General features: G+C 34.4%; 1 protein-coding gene across 1 annotated transcript in view; it reads right to left on the bottom strand.

Annotated features, from left to right (window-relative positions):
- Positions 1-505: 505 nt before the first annotated feature.
- Shab (potassium voltage-gated channel shaker cognate b) overlaps positions 506-20,512 on the bottom strand; it is a 251,737-nt gene continuing 231,730 nt past the window's right edge. Inside the window, exon 7 of the mRNA XM_089096523.1 lies at positions 506-750. The gene's annotated coding sequence lies outside the window, so the exon portion shown is untranslated. The remainder of the gene's footprint in view (positions 751-20,512) is intronic.

Below are 20,512 nucleotides of genomic sequence, written 5' to 3' on the forward strand. Positions count from 1 at the left end.
CTTTATTGTTTTTTTCTTTTTGGCAGTAAAATTTAATATAACAATGAAGGAGTTGAAAACAAACGAGAATCCAGCTTCTTTATTATTGGGTGTAAAATTTAATATAACAATGAAGGTGTTGAAAACAAACGAGAATCTGGCCTCTTTATTTTTCTTTCTTTTTGGCTGTAGAATTTAATATAACTATGAAGGTGTTAAAAACAAACGATAATCTGGCCTCTTTATTTTTCTTTCTTTTTGGCTGTAAAATTTAATATAACAACGAAGGTGTTGAAAACTAAGAATAATTTGGTTTCTTTCTTTTTTCTTTCTTTATGGCCCTATCGAAACGAACGTAAGACAAATCCCAGTTGAAAAAAATTGCACAACGGACTGTCTGTCAAAACATGTAAACCAGAGACTAAAAAAAAGATCTAAATTCGATCCTACTAAAACTTCTCGATTCTTTTTTGCCAAAAGATGCTTATGAACGAAATTCTACCTATGTATATACCTAATTCTTTATTTCAATAAAAAAAGAAACATTATAGAAAGCGTAAAAGTACGAAATGATGCATTTAATGACGCCTAACGGAATGATAAGCATTTACACTGGTATTTCCCATATCACAACAGATGACACTTGACTAGCATTTGAGCAGTAAACTTCGTGGGGCAGCTCCTCTATAAAAGCTTTGAGCAGGTGAGCAGCTTGAAATCTCAACGAAAAATATTACATACAATCCATTAAACCAACTTGTGTGACCTCGTCTAGAAAATAAAAATACATTCATTAGTGGCAGGAATTCAATTTAGAAATAGCATGAATATATTTAAACTCTTGAAAAACAAACGTGTTTCTAGAGAATGGTTAGATAGAATGTCCTTTGCCATAAAAGAGTAAAAAGATTCCCAAATATAACACAATTTTGCACATTTTGAATCATTTTCCTTCTCCGAGGGGGAAGGGACGGAAGTTTATCCCTCACAGGGCAGCTCTAATTAAGCTTTGAGCACCTAAGCATAGATTCTCAAAGTAAATGATTGAAAGCGATTCCTTTAACTAGCTTGTAAGACCCCCCCCCCCAAAAAAAAATAAGAGATATATCATTAGTGGCAGAAAATTCAAATTTTAAATAACACTGTTCGATAAATTTAAATTTTAAATAACACTGTTCGATAAATTTAGACTGGTCTGTGGTGGTGCAGTGGGTTTGATATGAGATTTGTATTACCTGCCCCAAAGTTCAAAGTCAGTTGTAGCAATGCACTGTAGGGCCAACGCAAAGACCTTAGCTGTCAAGAAGCGCCGTGAGTCCAATACATACATATATTTTAACATATTTAAACCAAATTTAACGCAATATTTAATTTGCATTCTTGCGATAGAGCAAATGTTGACGTAAAATGTCCTGTATCGAATTTCCTTTAACAACTATTTTAAAAGCAGCAACGAGCAGCAACGTATTTTAACAACTAGGCATGCAACGTATTAGCCATCAGAAAGACCATCAGAAAGCCATCAGAAAGACTTTCTATTAATGAGTGCCGCCAGAAAATTCCCCTTGGGGGCGGTGGGTTGCCAGAAGCTTTCGTTTTACAAAAGTTTAAATGGTTAAATTTTTAGTGTTCCATTTTTTAAATTTAAAATGTCTTCCTTTTTCCTAGGGTCGGTCATTATCCCTCTCCTTCCTCCTACTGGTGTCTTCTCTTATTACTTCTACTTAATGACCACTGATCACAGCATTAGGCCACCTGAGCATAACAGAGCGGTAGATTTTTACCAAATAATATTATTGACTTAAGAATAAAGTAAATATACCACTCGATTCCTTTTTTATGCTCTTTCCAAATATAATTACCATTTTGTTGGAAATGAATTTTATCCCCACCCCTATATACTAATTCAGGGTATATATTTGCACATTAGGGGGTGGGGGTAAAGTTTAAAATTACCTCCCATTTACATCAGAAATAAAATTTACCATGCCCACTCCCCCTAATGCGAGAATATACACCCTGAATTGTTATATATATATGGGTGGGGGTAAAACTCATTTCCGACAAAAATGATTATTATATTTGGAAAGAGCATAAAAAAAGGCATCGAGTGGTATATTCACTTTATTTGTAAGTAAATAATATGATTTGGAATTATGGACTTGGAATTTTAGCTAAAAATTGTGCTAAAAATTATATTTCCCTCGACTAACACAAAATTGTTATCTGTCAATTCCAGGAAATTTCTCAACCTTCTCTAGCTATTTTTGCTTCAGTATCATGATATTATGATGTAGTTTTATTGTGTACGAAACATTTGTGGAGGTATTTTTCTGGTACACGGTTTCACCCTCCAACTTCTTATGGAAAATATCTTTTTTTTCTTTTTTTTTAGTAGCACACCCTCGCAAGCGACGCTTTTGGTGTGCTGCCGATTGATTTTGTTTCTGTTTTTTTTTTTTTTTATAGAATAAATTATTATTACTGCTACTACTACTACTAACAAATCGAATCAATGTTGGAGAAAATATGGAGTGTTTGAAGCTGAATATTCTAATATTGATAATTGAGTAAATCATGAGACTGTCTCTGCATTATAAACGTTGATAGAGAATCCGTATGTGTTAATATTTCTTTCGTAAAACTATCTGCAGAAATAGGCTTGCCAATTTTTTGAATTCTCCACTCAATTAATATGTTCCTGAGAATTGTTAGCTAATAGCTTTGGTTTACTAACACTTTTGTTTAAACGGGCTAAAAGAAAATTGATAGCTAAAATTGTTAGTTCAGAATTAGAAGGCTGATAAAGTCTTGAACTGTAAGGCTTCTGCTAGAAGATGAAATACATTTAGAGGTGGAAAAACATTCGAATTTAGAGTCGATTTAATTTAAGCTCTTCAAAGATTCAAAATGGGGGATGGGAAACATTCATATTAAAACTAATTGAATTAGAAAAAAACTAAGGAATTATTGAACACGTGCGTAGCTTAGATTAAGCTGTTTGGCTAAAAATTCTAATTTTTCCCACGATTGAGCTGGGAATTCAATCTAGTTCACAAGTTTTGTTGGAAATGGTCCAATTGACATTGCCACGAGTCGCCTATAGCTGCCAATATTTTCGAGTTTGTCTTTGCCAAATCAAAAATCTGATTAATAATGATAGTTTTCAAATCTTTTTCTGTCTGTCGAAAAGATAATTTGGCAATACTGTCTTTAAGGGGGAAATTGTTTTGTTTTTAGACAGTTTTGGTCATTTCTTTTTATCTATTGCTGTATTTGAATTATTGAAGCTTTAGGTAATATCCATTGCTGGTATTTTACCTGTTATTTTGTTTTAGTTCGTTATTTCTTTTGCCGAAATAAGTTTGGCAATACAGCGAATCTGCTTTTATTTGAAAAGAATACGGTAACTTATATCTATTGATGTTCTGAAATACTGCAACTGTAGACAGATAGCGAGATTAAAGGAAATTTTCGTTACTGTTTTGCCGGTAAACTAATCCTTACTTGTGCTGCCGTAAATTAAGTTTGGCAACGCAGCCATTAGGTGATAGACCAGCTGTCTTTGTTTAGAAACCAATGGGTATGTTATAGCTACTGAAATATTTGAGTTACATTTGCAATTTTATATTACATAAGCATTGAAACACAATTATCAATTTTCACCATTATTCGATTTTCAGTTTCACCACTCGATCTTGGATTCACCATTATTAGAAGGCGGCTTAGTAACGAGTACCATCTAAGGTTTTGATAGTTTCAAACTACAAAATACAGCTTTCAAAATTCATTTTTCAAATTAGTCGACAATACTGCAGATATAAAAACTGGAATCCCTTTGGCAAAAAGGCATTTTCAACGGAACGTGCATTAGGATTTTCTAAAAAACAAATTATGTATTTAGCTTTAGTTAATAATGAGAGCTTTCATACCCACTGACTTTTTCCAGAGTTTTCAATACGGATTTTTTACCCTCAACAATCTAATGTTTTTTTTTAATAAATCGTTTCAAATTCAAGTGTATAGTGTTGCGCGATATTTGATATCGATATTGATACATCGATATATCAGACCAAATTTCGATATCGAATATCGAAATGTATTATCGAAATCGATACATTTTAGGGGTCTCTAACCCCCCAATATTCCCCGCAGAAAATCCACCACATGCAAATTCTACAAATTTTCAGCATACATCTTCAAGATTCTTTGCAGGTTTGAATTCTTTGATTTTATTTATCCTTATCTTACATCTTACCCTGGCACCTTTTCGCCAGAATTCACTTCCGGCTCCCGAGTTAGATACGAGTCAATTATTACCAACTGAGAATAAAAAGTTCGCAACAAATGATGTTATAATGAAAAGTTCGGGTTTTGAATGTTATTAAATAAAAAAAAACAAGTTTTTTTTTAACGGAAAGTAAGGAACGACGTTAAAACTTAAACGAACAGAAATTATTCCGTATCAGCCCCTATCATATATGATAGGGGCTGTCCCCTCCTAAACGCCTCGCTCTTACGCTAGTTTTTTTTTGTTTAAAAAAATAGAGCTGTGAGAAAGACTCAAACTTTACCGTAAAGAGCGAGGCGTTGAGGAGGGGACAGCCCCTTTCATATAAGGAATAATTTCTGTTCGTTTTAAGTTTCAACGTCGTTCCTTACTTTCAGTAAAAAAAAACTAGTTTTTTTTATTTAATTTTTGAATGTTTTTGAATTAATGCAAGTTTTTATTTTGGCTCACCGTACACGAATAATTAAAAGAAAATTTGCATATTAATTTTAATTTTATTTGGTTAAATGGCTTTCTTGAAACTTGTTTAATTTTATTTACGAACGTTTTTATTAGTAATAAATATACATAACTTACGAAATTAACTTACGTAACGAACTTCTATATTTATATATTTTTAATACGTATCTTAGGGGGTTTGCCCCCTAGTCAATACCTTGCTCTTTAAGCTAAAGTTCGAATTTTATCCCAATTCTTTAAAAAGGACCCCTTAATCACAAAGGCTATTAATTAGAATAAATAGCTCTTATGAAAATACTTAAAAATCTTTGGCTTAAAGAGCGAGATATTGATTAGGGGGTGAACCCAATCATACACGTAATATTTTCTGTTCGCTTTAAGTTTTGATGTTGCTCCTTACTTTTAGTTGAAAAACTTGTTTTTTTTAATTTAATTTCTTATCTTTTTCTTTAATAGTGATGGGAAATCTGGCGCCCCTTCATAGCAATGTCCCTTCCCCCATGAAAACTTCCTTAATGAAAAGATCCTCCCATATAACCCCCAACCCCCTCCCCCTACCAGAAAAAATCCCCCCTGAAAACGTCTGTATACTTCCCAATAACCAATACTAGGCTATATGTTAACATTGGGTAAAGTTCATAACTTTCAGCCCTCCCCCCGGGAACTTCGGGGGATTGAGTCATCCTAAAAGACATAGTTATCATATTTTCGACCATGCTGAACAAAATGGCTATCTTGAAATTTTGATCGGGTGACTTTGGGAAAAAATGAGCGTGGGAGGGGGCCTAGTTGCCCTCCATTTTGTTTGGTCACTTAAAAAAGGCACTAAAACTTTTAATTTCCGTTCCAATGAGTCCTCCCACAATATTATAGGACCACTGGGTCAATACGATCACCCCTGGAAAAAAAAAAACAAAAAAAAAACTAATAAACACGCATCCGTGATCTTTCTTCTGGCAAAAAACGCAAAATTCCACATTTTTGTAGATAGGTGCTTGAAACCTGTACAGTATGGTTTACTTATACGCTGAATATGATGGTGTGATTTTCATTAAGGTTCTATAACTATTAGAGGGTCTTTTTCCCTTTTTCTAAAATCAGCCAAATTTTCTCAGGCTTGTTACTTTTGATAGGTAAAACTAAACTTGATAAAACTTATATATTTGAAATCAGCATTAAAATCTGACTCTAGTGATGTATCTATTGGTATCAAAATTCCCTTTTTTAGAGTTTCGGTTACCATTGAGCCGGGTCGCTCCTTACTTACAGTTCGTTACCACGAACTGTTTGATCATAACTAAACTAGCCGATCAGACAGGGTGAATTTTCTCAGTCTGAAAAATTCTGTCAAGGAAAAGGAGCTATCATATATATATATATATATATATATATATATATATATATATATATATATATATATATATATATATATATATATATATATATATATATATATATATATATATATATATATATATATATATATATATATATATATATATATGTATGTGTGTGTACTGATAGTCTTTTCCCTTGACAGAATTTTTCAGACTGAGAAAATTCAATCGAAAAAAGTCTGACAATATCTCTCGAACCTTTTGCACGAGAGTGTATATATATATATATATATATATATATATATATATATATATAAATATATATATATATATATATATATATATATATATATATATATATATATATATATATATATATATACATATATATATATATATATATATATATATATATATATATATATATATATATATATATATATATATATATATATATACATACATACATTTCTGTAAAGGTTCGAAATATTGTCAGCTTTTTCAGACGTAGTGTTGTAGCTACTGACAAGTTTCGCCAGGTTCAAATCTCTATTGGCAATATTTGCACCAAAAAACTAAAACCTGGTGTGACCATTAGATGGAATTCGCTTTTCACTATGTTACCTAGTCTGCAAGATTTGAAAGAGTCGGTAACAAGTTCGCTTGCGCTTCTCGGTAAAGTGGACCTCATACTCACTGATAGTGAGTGGGGTATAATTTCAAACGTGATTGCGGTGCTTACACCCTTTGAAGAGGCAACTTCTGTGATCTCTTCTGAAAGCTTTCCCTCCATCTCGAAATACCTGCCTTGTTCTAAGATTTTGAGACGCCACCTTGTTAAGGTAGATTTTGCTGGATTTTCTGATTTGACTGATGAGCTTTGAAAGCCTTTGCTGAATAAAATGTAGTGTAGGTTTATATGCCTGGGTCACTTCAAACCCGTCGCAATTGCCACATATTTTGACCCACGTTTCAAGAAAATATATATTTCACCTGACGATATTCTACATCTTGAGAGCAAAATTGCAAACGAGATAGATTTGGCCTTGCTGGCTGCTGAATCTCGATCAGAAGATACAAGTACTATCGCAGTCCCTGCGATGCATTCACAATGAAGTCCTTATAGTCAATGCAGGACATGCTTCGACAGCAGCCAAATATATTATGGCTCGGCAAACTTTCAATAGGGAGCCAATAGTTTAAAGAGAAACTTGTCCAATCAAGTGGTGGAAGTCTCGTGCTATGGGGTCCCAAAAACACCTGTACGAAGTTGCAATGAAATTCATGTCTGTGCCCGCTCCCAGAGTCCCTTCTGAAAGAGTGTTTTCCAAGGCTGGTCTGATGATGGTCTGACTCTCAGGGAAAACATTGACATGCTGCCGTTTTTGAATAGCCAGTAGTTAATCTTTCTCTTTTCCTGAGCCCGAATAATTTCAAGTCTGGGTTTTTATTATATTATTTGAAAAAAACTACGTTTTCTAAAGAGTTAAAGAGCCTGAGTCACAAGTTCGAACCTTAAAACGTACAGGATTAGAAGGTACAGTTGAGGGGCTGCCGCCCCCAAACCTCCGCTTTCGCAGCCTTTAAATAAAAAAATTTGTTTTAACTGAAAGTAAGGAGCGACATTAAAACTTAAAACGAACAGAAATTATTCCGTATATGAAAGGGGCTGTGCCCTCCTCAACGCCTCGCTCTTTACGCTAAAGTTTTAATTGTTTAAAAAAAAGAGTTGTGAGAAAGTCAAACTTTAGCGTAAAGAGCGAGGCGTTGAGGAGGGCACAGCCCCTTTCATATACGGAATAATTTCTGTTCGTTTTAAGTTTTAATGTCGCTCCTTACTTTCAGTTTAAAAAATATTTTTTATTTAAAGACTGCAAAAGCGGGAGGTTTGGAGGGCGAGAGCCCCCCAACTATACCTTCTAATCCCTGTAAGTTTTCAGTTTCGAACTTGTGACTCAGCCTCTTTAACTCTTTAGAAAACGTAGTTTTTTTCAAATAATTTCTGCACGTGTTTGTACAGTTTATTACTTATTATTGCTTGACTAACTGTTAGATGATTGTGTATTATTCTTTTCTTTCTCGACAGGGTGTTTTATAGGTCGACCTTGTACCTCAGCCTCTTTAACTCTTGAGAAAACGTAATTTTTTCTCAAATAATTTAAAAAAGAAACTGAGTTTCTTTTTTAAACTTTAAATTCAGTATATAAAAAATTTCCTCTGACGAGGAATCGAACCCGGGTTTTCCGCCTGACAGTCAGGAGTATCGAGCACTGTACTAAAGAGACACATTCGTAATTGTATTTTTAGTATGTGGAATCTATTTTTGACGCAAGCAAATCCCCACAAAACTTGATATTTGGGTTTTGGAAAACAGGGTGGTTTTGGAAAAGGAGTGATCAGATTGAGCTGAAATTTCGAGGATAAGCTCCCAGGCCCCAGGAAAGCTTATCCTCTAAATTTCAGCCCGATCAGACAAGCGTTAAAGGGGGATGTGGTTGGAAAAATTAACCTGGACTATTGTAGGAAAACGAGGTTTTTCGTAAATACAAGTTCGGGGGATCATTTTTTCGGTCTAAAAATATCAAAAGGCCCTAATAGGTAGAATTGTGCTTTGAAGGATTTCTCAATCAATCGGATCAGTGGCCAACTGCGGCCTTTAAGCGTGGCTAACAAAAAAGAGAAATGAACTTTAAGTGGCTAGATTTGGTTTTTGGAAAACAGGGAAGGAGTGATCGGATTGAGCTGAAATTTCGAGGATAAGCTTCCGGGCCCTAGTAAAGCTTAACCTCTAAATTTCAACCCGATCGGACAACGTTAAAGGGGGGCTGTGGTCGGAGGGTCGAAACTTCCGGCCCACTTTTACCCATGAAGATAAAGTCGGAGGGGGGTGAAATTTTGCACGTTTCTTAGTTTGAGCTTGGGCTGCAAAATGCAATTACCGCTGTCTCTCTGCGACCGCTAGGACCGGAAATCGCTTAACATTGTGGTGGGTCGCCTCTTTATAAAGGCACAAGTGTGCCTCCTTGATTAAATAAAAAAAACAAGTTTTTTAAACTGAAAGTAAGGAATGACCTTAAAATTTAAAACGAACAGAAATAATTCCGTATATGAAAGGGGCTCTCCCCTCCTCGACGCCTCGCTCTTTACGCTAAAGTTTTTTTATTGTTTAAAAAAATAGAGTTGTGAGAAAGTCAAACTTTAGCGTAAAGAGCGAGGCGTTGAGGAGGGGACAGCCCCTTCATATACGGAGATAATTTCTGTTCGTTTTAGGTTTTAACGTCGTTCCTTACTTTCAGTTAAAAAACTTGTTTTTTTATTTAATTTTTGAACGTTTTTTAATCAATACAGTTTTGATTTTGGCTCACCGTACATGAATAATTAAAAAAAAAATTGCATATTAATGGTAATTTTATTTGGTTAAATGGCTTTCTCGAAATTTGTTTAATTTTATTTACGAACGTTTTTATTAGTAATAAATATACGTAACTTACGAATTAAGTTACGTAACGAACTTCTATATTCATAAATTTTTAACACGTATACTAGTGGCTTCGCCCCTTAGTCAATACCTTGCTCTTTAGGCTAAAGTTCATATTTTTTAAAATTCTTTAAAAATGACCCCTTAATCACAATCAGTTGAAAAACTTGTTGTTTTATTATGTTTAATTTCTGATCTTTTTCTTTAATAAAGCTGGGAAATCAGGCGCCCCCTTCATAGCAATGTCCCTTTCCCCATGAAAACTTCTTTCATGGAAAGATCCTCCCATATAGCGCCCTACTCACCCCCTCCCCCACCTACCAGAAAAAATCCCCCCTGAAAACGTCTGTATACTTCCCAATAACCAATACTATATGTTAACATTGAGTAAAGTTCTTAACTTTCAGCCCTCCCCCCGGGGACTTTGGGGGATTAAGTTATCCTAACAGACATTTTTATCTTATTTTCGACCATGTTGAACAAAATGGTTATCTAAAAATTTTGATCGGGTGACTTTGGGAAAAAAATGAGCGTGGGAGGGGGCCTAGTTGCCCTCCATTTTTTGGGTCACTTAAAAAGGGCACTAGAACTTTTAATTTCCGTTCGAATAAGCCCTCCCACGATATTCTAGGACCACTGGGTCGATACGTTCACCCCTGGAAAAAAAACCCAAATAAACACGAATCCGTGATCTTTCTTCTCGCAAAAAATGCAAAATTCCACTTTTTTGTAGATACGAGCTTGAAACCTCTGCAGTAGGGTTATCTGATACGCTGAATATGATGGTGTGATTTTCATTAAGGTTCTATAACTTTTAGGGGGTCTTTCCCCCTTTTTTCGAATATCAGCCAATTTTCTCAGGCACGTAACTTTTGATTGGTATAATTAAACTTGATGAAACTTATGTATTTGAAATCAACATTAAATCTGATTCTTTTGATGTATCTATTGGTATCAAAATTCCGTTTTTTAGAGTTTCGGTTACCATTGAGCTTGGTCGCTCCTTACTTACAGTTCGTTACCACGAACTGTTTGATTCATTTATGTAATTGAACTTTATTTTTATTATTGGATTTTATATTATTTGAAGTTTGAAAAAAAAAATACAAAATACCCTGTAATCACTTCTTGCGTTATTGAACTTTGGCAAATCCGTGAGTTAGCAAAAACCTGATCCAAAATATCGATACATCGATACATCCATTAATCAAAATATCGCCCAACACTACAAGTGTACCCAAGAAGAGACTCTGTTAAAAAAAAAAAACAACAACAACTGTTTCATCTTCACTTACCCCAAAAACTAGTAAAAAAACAAAAAAACACACAAAAAAAACACAAAAAGTCATGGGGAAAGTTCGTGATGATCTTCTGAAATGCTACTTGCTTTAGGAATTAATAGAGTTACCAAATTGATATTTAAGAAATATCTTAAGAGTTATTAAGCTATTAATTTGTAAATATTGTTAGAGCTGAAAATTAATTTAATTAATACAATTTGTGTTTATTTGTTTGTTTTTCCCCTAGCGTTGATTGTGTTAAACCGGTGGTTCTAGAATATCGGAAGAGGAATTAACAAAACACAAAGTTGAAAGTAGCAGAAGATATTACGTCTCAGTAAAGTGACGTTTCTGCTATTTTGTTAAAACAGAGATTTCACCCCCCCCCCCACCCCGTACGCCTGAGTACGTGCCTGGCTGATACTGTTGACTTTAACTTATAACAGTAATCAATTTTGGCATAAATCTAAAAATTAGGACTTTAAATAACTACAGTTATTTGTCAGTTAATCCCTTTGGACTTTTCAGTTGAACCTTTTAAAATATCTGAACAGAAAATTTTGTTGTTATCAGACTTGCCGGTAAACCATTTATATTAAAGCGAATTTCCGTCCATTATTGAAACTTGTGTACACCGATTAAAGCGCGTCACGTGCGGCAGAAGTCTTACAACAACACGCGATTGGTTTCTTACGATTCGTAAATTCAAGGATATCGCGTGCAGTAATTCAAAAGGCGTTATTCAACTATTTTTATCAAAAGGATATTAGTAACTCGCCTTGCTAAACGAAATATGATGCATCGATCGGTACTAATCCATATTCCTTAATTTTATTTGGGTTCCAAGATAATTTGAAATTTCTATTTATTCCCAAATTCCGCTGTAACTTACGATGAAAAGTAATGTTGATACGCAGAGAAAAAGAAAGGTAACGTTTGAAAACTTCGTGATTCAAAAACTCTTTACTGAATTAAAGTTTCGTCAAAAAGAACCAAACAGTGTCTAGTCTTTATTCCTACATCTTATTTGGGTCTCAATGAAGTTCAGTTTCTATTAACAAAAAAAAAAAAAACGGAAAAAGTAGAATTTTTTTGCTTCTGGAATTATAATTATTTTTGTCCTGTCTTGAAGGCTAGATAAAGTTTTGGTACTACCTTTTTATGTAGCACAAACTCAAAAATTGAAGTTAGATTAATCATAATGAAATATACCAAAATATGATAAAAATATAATAGTTAGTAAGAAAATTATGGAAACTAAAACAAAGAATTATGGAAGAGGGGCTGCCCAGACCGCAATATATTAAATCCGTAACCTAGCCTAACCTAACTTAACCAAAATAACAACAAATTATTTAATTAAAATATAACTACAATCTAGTTTCCCAGGGAGCCGAAGCTAATTGTCTGGTTTGAAAACCGGTTATTGTCTCATGTTCGCGATATAAATTCTCAAGCGTGTGCTATATAAGAAGGAAATACCAAAATTTTTCTTGGACGAACTACCGTTCGTCAATAACAATCGAAAAATCCTAAACATATTTTTACTGTCCTGTGTAATTAATAGTGTATCAAGTACTGCGTTTGGACTTACCGCAGCCAATTAGTAGTTTTGTGCATAGCAGTAACAATATTAACGTACTTATCTCGTCCACCAATTAAGGACGAAAGCTTTACCTAAGCTTTTCCTTGAGCTGAATCAAATGCATGTTTAGCACCTACAAAGCTATCGACTAATAGCCCCCCCCCTCACTCCAATTGTTTTCAGGCATAGAATCATGTATGAACATGTTTCAATTTAACAGTTATTGCGGACTATGTCATCCGTTGCGTCATAACTTATGCTCGAAATATTACAAATATCTGAATTTAATATAAAAGATTTATTTTAAATATATCTTTATTCTATATCTATATATCTTTATATAAAGATTATTTTAAATATATCTATATTTTAAATATATACCGTTTTAAATATAAAACGGGAGATTTTCTGGACATGCAGAGTACGATGATGCAGGCTTCATCAAGACTCCCACCTTTTTCTTCAGGTAAATTATAAGACATTTGATAGGACTTATCACAGGAAAATTTAGGTGTATGAAAGTAGCGTTTTCGGTCTAAATGGGTGTAAGAACTGTTCTAGCGTGTTTTCATGATGTTCAATAGGGAACCCTCAAAAGTTGATTGGAGGATTTCCAGTAAACTTAATTACAATGAAAAAGGAGAGAATATTAGTATTAAAGTAAATACATATAGTCTTGATTTTATCGTTCAGTACGTTATCAAGCTCTCAGCTGAAGTTCCGCAAATCATAGGCAGCGCAATAGCGCTGCTTAAGTAAAGAACGATGTTGGCATAATGTATTATTTTTTTTTTGGTTCTTGGTCTTAGACCAGGGCACTTCGTATCGAAGGAGCTGTCGTAGAAACTTCAAAAAGGGCTAATTCGATTGGAAATTGGAGTGGCTTGTGCCCTTTTTAATTGCCAAAAGTGATTGGAAGGCAACTAACACCCCTTCCACATCCCCCATTTCCCCAAATACATCCAATCAAAATTTTTAGATAGCCATTTTGTTCAGCGTAGTTGATTTCCAGATAGAAATTATGTTTTTGACGAGGGCACTCCCCCACAGCACTCAGGGCAAGGGTTGTAAGTTATGCCCAGGAAGCATATAAGGTATTTATAGAAAGCGTTGTCGTAGAAACTTCAAAAAAGGCTTGTTCGATTAGAAATTCAAAGGGCTAGTGTGCTTTTTAACAGTCGAAAGTGATTGTAGGGAAACTAAGCCCCTTCTTACGCCCACCATTTCCGCAAACACATCCAATCTAAATTTTGAGATATCCATTTTGTTCAACGTAGTTGATAGTTCTGGAAATTAGGTCTTTGAGGATTTATTAAAACAAATATATTATAACAAAATGTCATCCACTTTCAAGATTATGTACACCGATTGGCGCGCACCAAGTACAGCAAAAGTGCTCCACTTATGGAGAAACAAGGCGAGACATGGCGGAAGTGTGCCAGATTCGATACAAAGCCTACCATGGGTGGTAGAAAAGTGGCACTCCAAGGTATAGACCAAGTGACGGAAAAAGGATGACACTTTACTTTAAAGCAAACACCTTGTTGAGTAAAGTCATTCTCGAAGCATTGTAATAGAAGAATGTATACGTTTGAATATGGCCACAGTGCCATTTGAACGTAAGTATATAAAGTGAAGGTTTTGGTTGGGCCAGCCCCCCTTGTATTTGGTTAATGTATTTTTTTTAAGTCACTCTTGAATTCATTCGATTGAGAAACTTATTTTTGAGAAACGAGCGTTTGCTTGTAAAAGTGCATTTATATATCTTTTAGTTGTCTCTCTTTTTTTTTTATAAAGAAAGAACAGCAGATTATAAGTTCAAAAATTGTGAAAAAGCAATATCAGATTTTAGCTAGAAATGAAATTTTGCAGAAATCTTGCTCGTAGATATATAAGGAAAATATGTCAAGAATAGCTAATAATTAAAATGGGGCTAAGGGAATTGACAGTTAAGTTTATGTTTCAAAAAGTTTTATTCTGTCTAAAAATAGGGGACAAATAGAAAATAATCTTTATATAGCTCTTTCCAATAAAAGTGTTTTTTTCTTTCAATATTACGTATGTCTATAACTAGGAAAAAATTAAGGTACAACTTTTAGTTCCAACTTTGTCGGTTTGATCCCTTATTAAAGTTTGACCACCCAACGTTTCCGAATTTACGAGGAAACGTGATGAGGACGTTTATTGAACAGCTTTATGAAATTTTGAAAAAGAAAAATATTTTATTTTTCAAATATTCGCAAAGTCTTAAGGTCGATAGTTCCCATGGAGACAGGACTATTGCGCGTATCCTGAATCGATTTTACAAAGAAAGAGAGAAAGAGAATCTTATAAATAACATAATCCAGTTCCGGTTTTTCTAGGAAAGTCAGCTTAGGGTACTAATATGGACAAAAGAGCAAAAAGATGACCTGAGTAAAATTTTTATGTCGGATCCAAAGCTCTGAAGTCTCAAAAAAAAAAAAAACTTCGTAAATTCTCTGTTGAGTTATTTTTTCTTCTCTATGGTCCTACTTTAATGCAAGTTCTAAATTATTACTTCCGGTTCCAATTTTCCTAGAGAAGTCAGTTTTGGCTACTGAAGTAGACAAAAAAATAGTTAGACAATTATTTTACGTCAGGTCAAAATTTCTGGAGTCTCGTAGAAACTTTGCAAATTCCCTTTGAAACTTTCCTCTCTACAGTGTCTAGTTTAGAAGTAACTTTTTGATGCTAATTCTAATGACTTACTTCTGGTTCCGATTTTCCAAGAAAAGTCAGTTTTGGGTACTAAAATTGACAAAAAAATAGGTAGACGATTTAAGCTAAATTTTACATCATGTCAACATTTCTGGAGTCTTGTAGAAACTCTGCAAATTCTCCTTGAAGCTGTTTTCCTCTCTACAGTGTCTAGTTTAGAGGTCACTTTTCGATGCTAATTCCTATGAATTACTTCAGATTTGGATTTTTCTAGAGAAGTCAGTTTGGGTACTATAACAGACAAAAATCAGGTAGTGCAGTTCAGGGACGTAATTTGCTTTGGGAAGGGAAGCAACTGCCCCTTCCAGACTTCGGTTTACCCCTAACCCTGACCCTAGTTTGCCACCCCCCCCCACCACGGATCAAATTTAATTTCTTCAGAAATGTTGTCAAAATTAAGATAAGCCTGCACAAATCAAGCCTCCACAGAAACGGGTCAGTTTCTTTAGCATATCTTTACCTTTTATTATTACTATCTGGCTCATTTTTCAGTTTCCATGTCATTTTCACTTGATTCGGGAGAATTGCTTCCAACTTTGTCCCCCCCTCCATGATTTTGACGAAATTACGCCACTGACCTAGTTGAGCTAAATTTTATATCGGGTGAAAATTCCTGGAGTCTCAAAAAAATTATGTGAATTACTTTTTTGATTGTTTTTCATCTGCAGTATCCCGTTTATAAATCACTCGGAAAAACAATTAATTACTAATTAATTGAAGCTAATTGAAGCTTAATTGAAGCTAATTAATTAAAGCTAATTAATTACTTGATGTTCCGAGTCGTCAAGAAAAATTAAATTTGAGGAATAGATCGACAAAAATCAGATAGTAGAGCTGATAGAGGCGGTTTTAGGGGAAAGACCGAGGGGCATTTTCCCCGGGCACAGAAATTTTGGGGCGTCAACTTTCAAATAAATAATCTAACAGTTATAATTTGTAATTTTTGAAATTAATTTTTAATTAAAATAAAGCAGAGGGCGAAGTTAATAAATGAAAATAATTAATTAATTATTAATCAATTGATAAAACAAACACAAATTAAAAAATAGAAAATAAATGAATAATAATAATTAAATTAAAATAATAATAACAAAAATTGAATTATTAATTAATTAATAAACTGAATAAAAATTATTAATAAATGTTTATTTTTCGTAAATTTGACCTGAAAATTTTTGGGAGACAGGGGAAGGGGTGCTAATCAGAATTTTGTCCCGGGCGCAAGAGAGGCAAGAACCGCCACTGAGAGCTGAGTAAAATTGTCAAGAGTTCTGGAGTCTCGGAAAAACTTCTTCGTTGCAATATTAACTTCTCATTTTTAATCAGCAAGCTCAGAAATTGTTTGATATAAATTGCGATGGAAATTGGAAGCCATCTGTGAAACATCTAGGACAATGTTTCCCGACCAATTTCGGGCCGTGCCCCACCAAGACACTTCTAAAGTCCTGATGCCCCCTTGTGGTATTTAAATTTTGTAATTAAAAATTTCACGTGTATTCACCTGAAGGAAGCTTAAAAGGCTATTAACTTGGTATCTATTTTTGGGCCGTTCTCTAGGCTTTTTTTTATATTAATGAAAAATATTGTCTGAGCACAACACTTTTTATAGGTTCTACTGCAACTAAACCCTCGTGTAACTGGGCCCAAGTGCAACTGAAAACCTGTGTTGCTCAACCTCTATGTAACTGGGGCCCCTGGCAACTTAACCCTCTTGCAACTGAGTCTCTTTGCAAATGAACCCTCATGCAACTCAACCCCCGTGCAACTGAACCCTCGTCAAGCTCAATCCCAATTAACTGAACTTTCTTGCCACTAAACCCTCAAGTAACTCAAACCCCGTTTAAATGAGCCCTCGAGCAACTGAGCCCTGTAAAACGTAACCCTCGAGAAACTCAACCCTTATTTAGCCTTCTTCAAAACTTTTCATGTCCAGGGCCCAAACACATTTGAAGGTCATGATTACAGCAATAACTGTAACCTACTACAGAGAAACCCCATCATAACCAAAATCTTAAAGACACATTAAATAAAACACTATCTCATAAGAAAAACTTGCCATTAACGCTGATTCAGGAATAATAAATATTAAATAAATTAATACTAAAAGTTAAGTCTGAAAAAGTTAATCTGAAAAAAAGCTAGGAACTTTTGAAAAGAATCAGAAACACTGATCAGTCTCCCTTTTTTTCTTTTATTTCTCCAGTACTAATAGGGCACCAGAATATCGGAGATAGCAGTTTAATGTTATTTGAACTCTGATACTCACATTTATACGCTTTTTATAATTTCCCCATGACACCATCTTCATAAAATTCCTTATGACACCAAAATCCAATTTTAGTGTCATTTCTGGAGTGCAAAGGCGTGTTGAAACTATAAAAGGTCTGTAACCAAAATCTCCATAATCGATAATGCTCATACTGGTGTTTAAAATCCCCCTGTTCAATACTCCCCTACCCAATCACCTATGCAAGTAGGAAGCAAAAATAACTTTGAAAAAACTGTTAAGCGAAAAAAAATAATCATATTAAAGCACTACACTAAACTAGCACTGCACTATTAAAGCACTACACTATTTTTCTTTCAAAACTAAAATTAATTGCGAAACAAATTCTTGGAAATTACTAAAAAAAATGCTTGATACCCGACGTGTCTCCTTTTTCTTTCCAAAAAAGACCTTTTTTGCTACTTAGAGCAATTTGCATCCGGCATCATACTGACAAGATTCATTTGAAATGATGCTGTCGGCTTAGACCGAGTTAAACTGAAAGTGAGTCTGAAAATCCAATAGGCTACTGAGTCTGAGTTTTGAGTAAGAACTTTGATAGTGTATAGTTTTTATAAAATATAATTAAAAGGTAAGAAGAAGGGTAATCTCTACATCAAAAATAAGAAAAACTCCCTGCATATGACTCGAAGAAAAAGTAAACAGCCGGCTAATTTTTTTTCCGAAATATATTTCTTCATTATGTCAAATCCTTAATTGCTTATTCTTCTGTAGCTTGTTTAGTTTAGAAGAGGGGATAAACCTGATCTAAAGCTTCCGTTAGGGTTCAGGAAGATGTTTTAAAGCGCTCGAGCGTTTTAAGGAAGACACAGCAAAAAATACCCCTATTGAATACTCCCCTACCCAATCACCTATGCAAGTAGGAAGCAAAAAAAAGTTTTGAAAAAACTGTCAAGCGAAAAAAAAATCATCATATTAAAGCACTACACTAAACTAGCACTACATTATTAAAGTACTATAATATTTTCCTTTCAACATTAAAATTAATTACGAAACAAATTCTTGGAAATTACTAAAAAAAAATCTTGATACCCGAACGTGGCTTCCTTTTCTTTTTCTTTTTCCCCAGCGAGAGAACATCGCAGGGGTACTAAAACGGATAACTTTCTGAGGTTCTTAGAATTAGCGTTTGATTTCTCCCACCCCATAGGGGTGTGCATTGTCTGGTGACTGGTTTTACGTTAGATAGCATACTTCGCCCAAAATTTCTAAATAAAAGACGATTTATTCACTATTCAAACATGTTTACAAGTACAATAATCGCTACCGTCACAATATTCTTTAATTTTTTTTTTAACGGAAAATTATGAGCCTGTAAAGCTTTGGTTTCTTCCCAGTGCCTCTCAATTTTTCTTGTAATTCTTTCCTACTTTTGTGTATTCTTAGACTAGAAACTACATCCTATTGAAATTTAATTCCGGCCAGAGTAGAATCTATTTCTAATCTTGGAGCCGAGGCAGAAATTCAATGACGCTCCTTCCTCCCAATACACACATAAAAAAATAATCATAATATTTGACCAAGTACGGCGTAAGAAATCAAAACATTTTGAGCTTCAAACAGTACTGGTTCAAACTTATTCTTAGGCCTTGGGTTGAGTTCACTAAAACAAGGCTTAATCTAAATATGGGTGAGTTACATAAGAGTTAAGTCAAAAGAGGGTTGGTTTAAACAGGGGTCCAGCTGACTGAGGTTTTAATTAAATGGGGTTGAGGTGTAATCTGTCAATCGAGGGTCCAGTTAAATGGGGTTGAATTCCTCATGGGCTGAGTTGCACGGGTCCAGTTAAAGTGGGTTCAGTTTCACGAGGGTTCAGTCAAATAGGGTTGAGTTACACGTGGGTTGAGTTGCACAGGAGTCTAGTTGCACGAGAGTTCAGTTAAAGAGGATTGAGTTGCACGTGGATCCAGTTAAACGGGGGTACAGTTGCACGAGGGTTCAGTTAAATGGGGTTTAGTTGAACGGAAGCTCAGTTACAAGGGTTCAGTAACACCCACATCCTTTTTATACAATGTATAGTATCACTGCAATACTATCATCCTTCTGTGCTCTTCAAATGTATTTGGTGTGACGCCATTCACGTCAAAAATGTTTTTTCTTGAAATAATGGCTATAAAGTAAAGTCAGCCGAAGGGTGCACGTCCTGCCCATGACCCAACAAAATATTGGCAAGCCCCACAGGTTGGGAACCACGGATCTAGGCTATGTAATGTTTTTGTTTTAGAACACCCTTGTTGGAGGTCAAGTCTCGCATACCATCTCGTAATACCATTTATAAGTAACAAATCTCCTTATAACAGAAGAAAAGAATTGTACTGAATCTTGAGGGGGTAAAAAATTTTATTCAGTCCTGGGACCCGCTAAGATGTTTCTTGGTTTCCCTCCCCTGAAACAGAAACTGTTCCAACTGGATTGAGTTGAATAACTTCTCTTGCTTTTCCTCTTTGATGTATCCAGTTAAGGATTTGATTCTTAGTATAAATTATCAAAAATTATTTCTGTATTCTATTTTTTTAGAGTGTCAGTTTCGGGTACTAGAACGGAAAAATCTATCAGATTTTCAAGTTTAGTTTAATTTTCATATCGTGCGAACAGTTCAGGAATCCGAGCAAAATTTTGTAAATTCTCTTTTAGATCATTTTACTTGTTTGCAATACCCAGTTTAGAACTTACCATTTAACGTAAATTTTAATTTAAAACTTCCTATTATTACTAAGTCAGTTGTTGTACTATGGAAAACCAAACATCAGGTAGTTGAGTAAAGATTTTTTAATGGTTCGAAAGTTTCGGAATTTCACAATACCTTGTAAATTCCTTTTTAAAGTATTATTCTTCATCCAGTTTTTCATTATAAATTTTAATAAAATACTAATGAATTTCTACCGGTTCCAATTGTTCTATAGAAGATAGATTTGGGTACTAAAATAGAAAGCAATCTGGTAGTCAACAGTGCCGTCAATTCACAAAAATTTAGCTAGGGAGGAAATATATTTTTAGACATATGAGGGGGGGGGGCGTATTCATTGTTTTTTCGAATTTTGAAATCCTCCCCCCCCCCCTCCCAGAATTGATATCAC

This window comes from Artemia sp. Qi Xiang Cuo, chromosome 11 (assembly GCF_049724085.1).
Source record: "Artemia sp. Qi Xiang Cuo chromosome 11, ASM4972408v1, whole genome shotgun sequence".
In the NCBI taxonomy this organism is placed as follows: Eukaryota; Metazoa; Arthropoda; class Branchiopoda; order Anostraca; family Artemiidae; genus Artemia; species Artemia sp. Qi Xiang Cuo.